Source organism: Phyllobates terribilis, unplaced genomic scaffold, assembly GCF_046119375.1.
Source record: "Phyllobates terribilis strain yellow unplaced genomic scaffold, ASM4611937v1 Scaffold_5__5_contigs__length_657084704, whole genome shotgun sequence".
NCBI lineage: Eukaryota > Metazoa > Chordata > Amphibia > Anura > Dendrobatidae > Phyllobates > Phyllobates terribilis.
In genome coordinates this window covers 41502591-41514906 of record NW_027362765.1, presented here as the reverse complement: position 1 = coordinate 41514906, position 12316 = coordinate 41502591, and positions in this window count along the sequence as shown.

Sequence of the window (12316 nt, the reverse complement as noted above, 5' to 3'; positions counted from 1 at the left end):
CTTCATTGTATCTTTGCCATCTATCTGAGGACGCCAAGATGACTTTTCCAGTTACAACTCACTCCTGTCAAGTTAAAGCAAATTTGTCAACATGTTTATGCTAGATGTCCTGAGAGCAGCATGATAAAGGGACAGAATGCGTATTTTTTGTAAAATTTCAGTAGAAGTTATTTGCTCCTCTCTAATAATGATGTTAAACCAAAGTGAAAAGTCATTTAAAGGGGTTTTTCAACAAACAAAGTTAATTCTAAAATTGATTTTAATCAATACATCTTAGAATAATACTAATTTCCACATTTTGATGTGTTTAAAAAAACATGTTCCTGTGCTGAGATAATCTTATAAATGTGCCCCTGCTATGTCCTGTGTAATGACAGTGTCTGACCGTCCAGAGCATAGGCGGATTATAATGCGGGCAATCCGGGCTACCGCCCGGGGCCTCGGGCCGCCAGGGGGCCCGGGGCTCCGGGGTGTCTATGGCCAGATTGCCCTCATTATATGTGCGGTGCCGCGGCACATACTGGCAGACAGTGGTGGGGGGGCCCCCGGACCTCTCCCCCAGCAGCGGCGCACGGACGCTGCTTCTTCTCCGGCCGGGCCAGCACTGCAGCAGTTAACTTCCCTGTGCTGGCCCAGCCGCGTCACTGCTAGGAGACACGGCCCTGTGCGTGGCCGTGTCTCCTAGCTGTGACGTCATGCAGTGCACGCCCGGCCTGCAGTGCTGCACCGGAGAGGAGCAGGACTGGAGCCGAGCCGGGGGATGGTGAGTCTGTGTGTGTGTGTGTGTGTATGTGAGAGAGTGTGTATGTGTGATTGAGTGTGTGTGTGTGCAGGCAGATATCATTGTGTGATGTCTGTTTATATGTATTTTTGTGTTTCTAATGTGTTTATGCGCGTATGTATATGTCTGTATATGTTTGTGTGTGCGTGACTGCGTGTGGCCTCCCGCTGTCTCTGGGGGGGGCGCCGTGCGGCCTCCTGCTGTGTATAGATGGCGCTGTGCGGCCTCCTGCTGTGTATAGATGGCTACATGCGGCCTCCCGCTGTGTATAGATGGCGCCGTGTGGCCTCCCGCTGTGTATAGATGGCTACGTGCGGCCTCCCGCTGTGTATAGATGGCTACGTGCGGCCTCCCGCTGTGTATAGATGGCTACGTGCGGCCTCCCGCTGTGTATAGATGGCTACGTGCGGCCTCCCGCTGTGTGTAGAAGGCTACGTGCAGCCTCCTGCTGTGTATGGATGTCTATGTGCGGCCTCCCGCTGTGTATAGATGGCTACGTGCGGCCTCCCGCTGTGTATAAATGGCTACGTGCGGCCTCCCACTGTGTATAGATGGCTACGTGCGGCCTCCCGCTGTGTATAGATGGCTACGTGCGGACTCGCGCTGTGTATAGATGGCTACGTGCGGCCTACCGCTGTGTATATATGGCTACGTGCGGCCTCCCGCTGTGTGTAGATGGCTACGTGCAGCCTCTCGCTGTGTGTAGATGGCGCCGTGCAGCCTCCCGCTGTGTATAGATGGCGCCGTGCGGCCTCCCGCTGTGTTTAGATGGCTACGTGTGCTCAATATCGAGTCATACAATTAATGTAAGGCTATGTGCTCACGATGCAGAAATGCTCCGGATTTTTTTTGAGCGTTTCTGCATCTCCCTGGCAGAAAAAACGCATGCGGATTTTACATGCGTTTTTCCTGCCAGGGACATGCGGATGTGAAGCGTTTTTCACATGCATTTCTGCATGCGGGTTATCCAGCGCTTTTCCAAGCGATTTTAGCATCACTTGGAAAGTGCTTGACAACTTGGTCACACTATATAAATCCATGCAACCGGCATGGATTTATATAGTGTGACCGTAAAAGAATGGTAAAAAATAAATATATACTTACCTTCTGATGGCCTGCCAATGTCAGCGGTCGCGTGACCCGTCACATGACTAAATGACATCACCACAGGTCCTTTTCAGACCATCGTGAGCTGCCGGCAAGCCAGGACGCATCGGATAAAGACACCGGGGGCCATCAGAAGGTAAATATAATATTTATTTTATTCTTTTTTTTACAGGTACTATGGTACCCGGGTCCGGAGGAGAGTCTCCTGTCCTCCACACCCGGGTACCATCCGCACATTGAAACACATGGAATTCACATGTACAGATGCAGTGATGCGGATTACATGCGTTCCAATGCAAGTCAATAGCGGCGAAAACGCTGAGTTTCCACAAAATAATTGGTAATGCTGTGGATGTTTCCGCATTGATAATCCGCAGTGGAAATTTCCGCAGCTTGTGCACAGCACATGCGGATTATCCTTGGGGAACATGGCAGACCTTCTACCAAGCGTTTTTTAAGCGTTTCTGCAGCGGAATTGCTTAAAAAACGCATAGTGGGCACACAGCCTAAAAAAAATTGTTATAATTAATATTGTGCCAAATTTCACGTGAACTATCACATGATCTATCACAGGGGATCATGTGACATGTGATACATCAGGTGTGTGTGTGTGTGTGTGTGGTGGGGGGGGCACCTTCTAAACTGCCCGGGGCCCTTGCTACTCTTAATCCACCCCTGGTCCAGAGACATGGTATGATCATACCTTTGCAGGGGAGAACGCAAAAGAGAGTATACAGATAGCAGGGCATGGGATCACAGCCAGGGCTGTGGAGTCGGTAAGCCACAGTTGCGACTCCGACTCCTGGATTTTATCAGGTTCCGGCTCCGACTCCTTCATAAATGGCCAATTCCTAACAATAGATTTACTGTTGTAAAATATTAACATCGTGCTTATTCAGTTTCTCACCATCATATAAGTAATCAGACCACTTAGAGCAAAAACTATATTTAATAGAATACAATTAGAATATAGCAAATGACTTTTATAAACTTTTATAAACTCTTGTAAGTAAATATGCAATAAACACTGTTATGCAGTTAATAAGAAGAAATCTATAAATTTGTCCTCAGAAAAAGTATTGCCTCTGTCAGATCCTCCTTCATTGATGCCCTCAAATCTGATTATTTTGAGAGCAGAGAACAACCTCTCTACACTAACTTGGGTTGGTGGCAAAGCAGTAACCACTCGGGCAACATCTCTGACAATGTCAGGATACAGAGGAATCGCTTGTTGCACTGTTATTTTTGATGAACGGTCAAATTTCTCAATTTCTTTTAGTGCACATGAAAAATTCTGCTGAAATGTACTGGCTGTGTTCTTTGATGGGGATGACTCTTCTATACGGGAACGCTTTGCACGGTCCTTGTGATCCAAATATTTTTCGAAATTAAACTCTTCATCAGTTGATGATGAGGGTGAAGATGTGGCAGGACGACCAAATTCTTCTTGTTCCTCCTGACTGTTCTGCAACCCTTTCATCCTTACTGCTATTTCAAACAGAGCTTCTTTTCCTTTAGTTAGCTGTTGATCATCTAGAAGAATCCGATGCATTGGGTCTACATAAACAGCTGCCAAAAGAATGTTATTTTGTAATATTAGCTCCTCTCTCCGTTTCATTGATGTAGCAATGCCACTTGCAATTAACCCTCCTCTTTGGGACAGGCGAAACATCAGGTTCTTCCACTCCTTTAAGAAAATACCTGGAGTTAAGTCCTCTGCTTGTAATTTTTTAGTCACTGTAAATGGGTGCTCTAGCAATTTTTCCAGCTCAGTCACCTGATTCCACTGACTTTCATTTAGCGTCAGTTGAGGGTTAGCCATGTCTGCAAGAAAGGTTTTCAGTTCAACCAAGCGCTGAATCATTAAGTAAGTACTGCCCCATCGTGTGGCTTGATCAATAATTGCCCCTTTTCCAGCACGTCTCTTCAAAATTGAGTCAACTTTAGGGGTTCTGGCAACAGTAGCCAATTTTCTCACCTTGCCAATCAGTGCAGCAGCATGTCCTTCTTGCAGACTGTCTCTTATAGCCAGCTGTAGCGTATGCACAACACAGCGCATGTGATGAATGAAAGAACGTATTGACACAGTTTCAACAAGATCATCTAAACTATCATGTTGCTGTTCATCTGAAGCAACTTCAGTTTGCTCCTCAGTTACAATACTGTGTTCCTCTATTTCAAACATTTCTGTGTCTGTGGACCCAGAATGTTCTTCTCGCTGCTGGTCACCATCAATACTCTCATTCATTAGCTTAATAATACTTATCATATTTGAAGCATTGTCAGTTACGACAGAAAGAACTTGCTCTTTTTTAAGTTCATAGTCTTGCAGAACCTTTTCCACCAAGACCTGGAGAAACTCACTGGTGTGATGAGCTTTGGTGTCTTTTACTGCCAATGTCTTGGTAACTATTTCATTTTTGTCACAAACAAATCGGACATTGATGGCAAAATAGTTCACTCTGTGACGTGTGCAGGCATCCATTTTAAGAAACAGAAAGCGTCCCTTGAGAGTTTTTTTAAGTTCTTCCTTTTGTTTAAAAGCTTCTTCGATTAATAATTTTCTAATACTCTCTCTCTCCAGGGAAACACCAAACTTGCGGGCCATTTCCCCATTCAGACACATAAAAGCTGGTTGTGAAAATAATGAAATAGGCACACTATCCTTTACAACAAGCTCTATGATCTGTTTTTTACATGTATCTACTGTCATTGTCACAGTAACTTTGTCACTGACAAAATATTTTGCAACTGATGGCTGCAAAGTTCTCTGCTCCTTTGCTTGGCTGGAAGAGCTGGGCACTGGTTCATTGGTTTGGATGCAGTCTTTCTCATCCACTGCTTTCAGTACTTCTGGATGAAAGCGCTGTAAATATCTCTTTAGATTAGAAGCTCTGGCAGGAGCATTTTTATCTTTGCCTGAATATGCACTGATCTTGGCTTCACAGCATTTGTTTTCGTCTGGATCATTTGTCATACACTGACAGACATAATGTTTTCTATCTTGAGTGATGGTGAAATGTTCAAATACAGCTGATTTAATGTGACGCTTCTTTGACATTCTCAGGTTTTTAATTCTGCATTCACAATCCAAATGACAATTGTTTTTCCTAAAAACAATTGTACAAAATTATTGCCAGGTCGTACAACTGATATAGTGGTCAGTAATACTGTTATTCCTCATGTACTCACAGTTAACTGATGCAAAGTTTGTTGAAAGGATAATACTTCTTACAGTCTTCCTGTTCTGAGTAACAGCTGTGAGATGCTTGGAAGACGCACACCTAGTAAACATCTAGTCTAGAGGAGGATCTTTACTACTAAGAATTTGCAACACATTTTCACTTTCAGTTTCATACATTGTAAGTAGGGGGGTTGGGGCAGCATGAGGTTAACCAAGTATAAGATCAGATAAGGGCAGTGGAGAACAGTGACACACAAGATGTTAGAAATGTCTCTATCTCCAGCAGAACTGCTTATCACTGTTGTTCATAGTTTGATAGAACATATATATTTGAGTAACATTTATAAAATTCATATGAAAGTTCAATTATGAAATATTAATACATTTTTTTAAAGCTGGAGTTGGAGTCGGTACATTTCTACCGACTCTGACTCCAACCAAAACTAACTCCGACTCCATGACTCCGACTCCACAGCCCTGATCACAGCTGATTATTTTTGTGAGATAAAATGTTTTTTTCCTTAAAGAAAGAATTATTTGCGATCCTGTGCTGTAATGTCTGTATACTTTTTTACTTCCTCCCCTGCCCAGGAAATATGGCATGATCATGTTACGTGCACTGTCAGACACAGCCATTACACAGTACATAGCAGGGGCACATTTCTAAGATTATCTCAGCACAGGAATTATGGAAATTATTATTCCAAGATCTATAGATTAGAATGAACTTTGTTCATGGGACAACCCCTTTAATGAAACCTAAAATGCTAGGTTGATAAGTTGCTGCACATAGGTTCATGACCAGTAAACATGCTGCAACACTAGCAGTATGGTCATTTGGTGTATGTTAACGTATTAACGTTACGTAAGTTAATACGTTACAGTATTTTATCTCACATATATCGCCATTAATTTCACAGCGCTTTTTTTTTTTAAACCAATTATTTTTATTTAGGTTTCAAAAATTTTAACAGCAAACAGTTATCAATATACATATAACAATTCACATAACGTGTAATAATACAGTCAAAACCCTCTCCCCCCTCCCGCCAATACTCCTTATGCCGGGCATACCTGGGAACATTGACAATCATATTACCGCCATCCATGCGGACCATATTTTCCCAAAAGTTCTCTCTCCATGCCTCCGCCTATAAATGCTAATTTCACAGCGCTTTACAAACATCACCCTGTCACCATTGGGGACCATCTAAATTCCATATCAGTATGTCTTGGACTGTGGGAAGACATCAAAGTACCTGGAGGAAACCCAAGGAAACACGAGAACATACAAACTCCATGCAGATGTTGTCCTTGGTGGGATTTGAACCCAGGACCCCAGCACTGCAAAGCAACAGCGCTAACCACTGAGTCACCATGCTAACATTAGACAATTAAACTGGTATTCCAAAAACAAAAAGATACCTTTTATATTAAAGGTGAGGGGAAAAAAAGGCCACGTGCCTTTACCAAATAGGATGGGATCAGAAAATGTAGGTAGAATCACATCCCAATAGCAAGCATGTGTAATAGACCACTGTATTCAGGTGGCGTGTGTAATATTAGATTGTTGGAGCAATGAAGCGACGCAAAAAAGTATTTTAAACAATGCGCACATTCATTTTGGTAGGTAAAAACTTGTTAAAGTTTTGGGATTTCAAGGAGATTTCTCTTTTTAAACAAATGGTGTGTCTCCACACACAGGGATTACACTATAATTTACAGATGGAAACAAGCCTTGAATTCAGAATTTGGATTTAGTTGCAAAATTTGCAATGAGTAGTTTAATACTACCCCTGCTTGCTGGCACTGTGCAGATATTAAGGTGCTGTTGCTGCTGTATATCACAAATGTATAATTTACAGCTCAACACTGAGAGATGATCATGCGATGCTACAACAGTTCACTGTATATCACTTCAATTTTGGATTTTTATTCATAGACTGAGACTCTCACTCCCATTTTCAGCCTGGTACATCAGCATAAAATAAGTACACCAAAATAGCATTAGATCTTTATTGGTAGGATGATGCCGCAGACCATCTTTTCTTGATAGATCTTTATCTATTCCTATGCTGTGTACTCTGAGCTTCTAACCCTACACAGTAAAGGCATTGCATGGCAGGCCCCTATGTTTTATACAGTCTGTGATACCCCCCTGATTGGCTTTGTTAAACCATGTGATATTTTTTTTTGCCGATTCTTTTCTATTTTTTTCAGTAAATATGACTAATTTGATTCTCCGCTGATCGATTGGCTCATCTCTACAAATTTGGATTCTCTCAAATTCAAATTTTTTTTTGGCTTCTTTTATGTGAATCAAGGAAAATGTCATGCAGACTTTTGCAATTTTCCTGATTTGAACACGACCAGGAAAGTGATGAAAAAAGTAAAAAAAAAAATATAATACTCAATATTCAGCTGTCATAGCACAGCAGCTCCATTAGGTCTTTCGGGCAGTTACCTTCGGCCTCTTCTTCACTTTTCCACTACACAAAATGTGTTATTCCTCCAACTGATGTCTGAGATGTTCAACACCGGGTAGTACTCTGATATTCAGGACACATGTCGTGTGTTAGCCCAGGCAATGAAGTGTCATGAAGTCAGAGGCCTACTTCCTGCTGAGCCACCACACAGAATTGTGAAGATGGAGGAAGTGGAGATTGTGTGTCATAGAGAAAGAAGAGACCGGAAGAGCTACAATGTAGAACTTGAGGAAGCAGCAGCAGAACAGGTAAATGGCGAGGTATTACTTTTTATGTCATTCACTCTACATTTGTTATTCTATGGTGTCTGGAGAGACTTCTGACCATAAAAAGGCACTTTCGATTTACACTAAAGAAATTAGAAGTATCACCAGCCAAACTCGAGCAAACTGCCGCATTCAAATTTCAGACTCGCACATTGCTAGTTTCCACCTGTCCTATTAGCTGACAGGGTGCAAGATTCACTAATGTTCTATTGTTGCAAGGGACACAAGTGAAATATTCAAACCAGGGATTGAAGCTTGAAGAGGACAATTTGCATATTCCAGGTGCCTTCTGGGAAAAGCGAAGAGTCTCCTTCAGCTAGAAGATCGTTGGGTACAGCCGGGACCAGCTGCTTGGAAAGCATCGCCAAACCAGGGATTGAAGCTTGAAGAGGACAATTTGCATATTCCAGGTGCCTTCTGGGAAAAGCGAAGAGTCTCCTTCAGCTAGAAGATCGTTGGGTACAGCATCGCCAAACCGCGTGCCTGACGGCGGGCGAATTTGTTTAATTTGTTTATCCTAGGGTATCACAAGAAAGAAGACAGACATCAAGTCAGTAGGGACAAGGAGCAGCATGGCAGATGTGACAACCTACATGGTGAGCTGCAACATGTGCTACATGTTCACAGATCGTCCAGAAGCTGAAACCAACTTCACCTGCCAGAAGTGTAGACTACTGGCTCTTTTAGAAGAAAAGGTGCGGGGACTGGAAGAAAGAATTGCGACATTAAAACTCATCAAGGAAACTGAAGACTTCCTGGACAGAACAGAAGCGTCACTACTGGTCACGGAAAGTGAAGGAAGCGTCAGAGAACCTCCAGAGGCAGACAAGTGGAGGCAAGTGACCAAAAGAAGCAAGAAGACCATGGAGACACCACCAACCACACAACTGAGAAACAGATTCCAAGGACTTGTGGAGGACGAAGATGGCACACCTAAGGATGAGGCACTACCAGCAAGCAAAAAAGAAAAGAGCACCCAGAAACACCCAGAAGCGACAAGAAAAAGGACAGCCAAGAAGAGAAGAAGAGTGGTGGTGGTGGGAGACTCACTACTGAGAGGAACAGAAGCAGCTATCTGCAGACCGGACATAACCGCAAGAGAAGTATGCTGCCTCCCAGGAGCGAAGATCAAGGATGCTACCGATAGGATACCGAAGCTCATCAGTTCCAAGGATGTCCACCCATTTCTTCTGATACATGTTGGCACCAATGACACGGCAAATAAGGACCTACCGACAATCTGCAAGGACTTTGAAGCATTCGGGAAGAAAGTAAAAGAACTGGATGCGCAGGTAGTTTTTTCTTCTATCCTTCCAGTAGACGGGCATGGCGTCAGGAGATGGAACAGGATCCTTGATGCGAACAACTGGCTGAGACGATGGTGCAGACAACAAGGATTTGGATTCCTGGACCACGGTGTGAATTATCTCTATGACGGACTCCTTGCCAGAGACGGACTACAACTCAACAAACCCGGGAAACACACATTCGCCAGGAGACTCGCAACACTCATCAGGAGGGCGTTAAACTAGAAGAAGAGGGGATGGGAAGAAAAACGCTGGACACGAACATGCAACCAGAGAACATACTAATGAAAGATATGAAGTGCGACAAAGAAGGTCCAAGACAAGATACTTGGAAGGGAGGTAAGAAAATTTCTAATACAATCCACAGGGAGAAGATTGGAACAAAACAAAATCGTGTAAACTGCGTGCTAGCAAATGCCAGAAGCCTGACAAACAAGATGGATAAACTGGAAGCAGAAATATCTACAGGTAACTATGACATAGTGGGAATAACCGAGACATGGTTAGATGAAAGCTATGACTGGGCAGTTAACTTACAGGGTTACAGTCTGTTTAGAAGGGATCGAAGAAATCGGAAAGGGGGTGGAGTCTGTCTATATGTAAAGACGTGTCTAAAGCCTACAATACGGGAGGATGTATGGGAGGGAAATGAGGAGGTCGAGTCCTTATGGGTGGAGATACATGGGGCAAAAAACAATAATAAAATTATCATAGGAGTCTGTTATAAACCACCAAATATAGCAGAAGCCACGGAAAGTCTATTAATGAGACAAATAGACGAAGTAGCAAAAAATAACGAGGTGATTATTATGGGGGACTTCAACTACCCCGATATAGACTGGGAAACCGAAAGCTGTAGATCTCAGAAAGGAAACAGGTTTCTGTCAATTATCAAAGACAATTATTTGTCACAACTTGTGCAGGAACCAACTAGAGGAACGGCCCTTTTAGACTTAATATTAACTAACAGGCCAGACAGAATAACTGAGGTGCAGGTCGGGGGGCACCTGGGAAATAGTGACCACAACATTATACAATTCCACATGTGCTTCAGTAGGGTGCCCAGCAAGGGAGTCACAAAAACACTGAACTTCAGGAGGGCAAAGTTTGATCAGCTAAGAGATGCCCTTCACCTTATAGACTGGGATAGTATCTTTAGTAATAGGAGCACGGATAGAAAATGGGAAATTTTCAAAACAGTCCTACATAGTCACTGTAGAAGGTACATACCTTATGGGAATAAAAGGGCTAGGAATAGGAGGAAGCCAATGTGGCTAAATAAGGAAGTCAAGAGGGCAATGAAAAACAAAAAAGGGCTTTCGGTAAACTTAAACAAGAAGGCAGCGAGGAAGCGCTAATATCTTATAGGGAAAAAAACAAAATCTGTAAGAAACAAATAAGAATAGCAAAAGAGGAGACAGAGAGACTAATTGCCAAGGAAAGTAAAACGAATCCCAAACTGTTCTTTAACTATGTAAACAGTAAAAGGATTAAAACTGATGGAGTTGGCCCATTGAAAAATAACCTGGGTACAATCATAGAGGGCGATGAGGGTAAAGCAAACCTACTCAATAGCTTCTTCTCCACTGTTTTCACAAAAGAAAACAATTTATCGGACGAAATGCCGAGTGATAAAGTAAACCCTCCGCTAAATATCACCCACCTAACCCAGGAGGAAGTTCAGAAACGCCTAAATAATATCAAAATAGACAAGTCACCAGGCCCAGATGGCATACACCCCCGAGTACTAAAAGAATTAAGTAATGTGATAGACAGACCATTGTATCTTATATTCAAGCACTCTTTATGGACAGGGACTGTCCCACTAGACTGGCGCCAAGCAAATGTGGTACCAATATTCAAAAAGGGGTCTAAAAGTGACCCTGGGAACTATAGACCAGTAAGCTTAACGTCTGTTGTGAGTAAATTGTTTGAAGGATTTCTTAGAGATGCTATTGTAGAATATCTTAATGATAATAACTGTCTAACTCCATATCAACATGGATTCATGAGGGATCGCTCCTGCCAAACAAACCTGATCGCCTTCTACGAGGAGGTGAGCTCACAGCTGGACCGCGGAGAGTCAGTGGATGTTGTATACCTTGACTTCTCCAAAGCGTTTGATACCGTGCCACACAAAAGGTTGGTATATAAAATGAGAATGCTTGGTCTGGGGGACAATGTGTGCAAGTGGGTAAATAGCTGGCTGAGTGATAGAAAGCAGAGGGTGGTTATCAATGGAGTAAGCTCAGGGTGTGTCAGGGTTACTAGCGGGGTGCCTCAAGGGTCTGTCTTGGGCCCTATATTATTTAATATATTTATTAATGATCTAGTGGAAGGGTTGCATAGTAAAATAGCAATATTTGCAGATGATACTAAACTTTGTAAAGTAGTTAATACAGCTGAGGATAGGGCACAGCTACAGGAGGATTTAGATAAATTGGGGAGTTGGGCCAAAAAATGGCAAATGGGGTTCAATGCCGATAAATGTAAGGTCATGCACATGGGAAAGAAAAACAGCAGTCACCTATACATATTAAATAGGAAACCGTTGGGGAAATCTGACATGGAGAAGGACCTGGGCGTCTTGGTTAATAGCAAATTAAATTGGAGTGCCCAGTGTCAGGCAGCAGCTTCGAAGGCAAATAGAGTAATGGCATGCATCAGAAGAGGAATAGGGGCATATGATGAGAACATTGTTCTTCCTCTGTATAAAGCGCTGGTAAGGCCGCACTTAGAATATTGTGCACAGTTCTGGGCTCCGGTGCTCAGGAAAGACATATTGGAGCTAGAGAGGGTACAAAGGAGGGCGACTAAGGTAATAAAGGGAATGGAGGGACTAGAATACCCAGAGAGGTTGTCAAAATTAGGCCTATTTACGTTGGAAAAGAGAAGGCTTAGGGGAGACCTCATAAACATGTATAAATACATGAGGGAGCAGTACAGAGATCTCTCCCATGACCTGTTTATACCAAGGATGGTGACAAAGACGAGGGGGCACACTATGCGTCTGGAGGAAAGGAGGTTCCTGCACCAGCATAGAAGGGGATTCTTTACGGTCAGAGCCGTGAGACTCTGGAACTCTCTGGGAGAGGAAGTGGTGATGTCCAACTCACTTAATGAGTTCAAGAGAGGCCTGGACGCCTTTCTTGAGAACAATAAAATTACATCTTATGCTTAGTGAT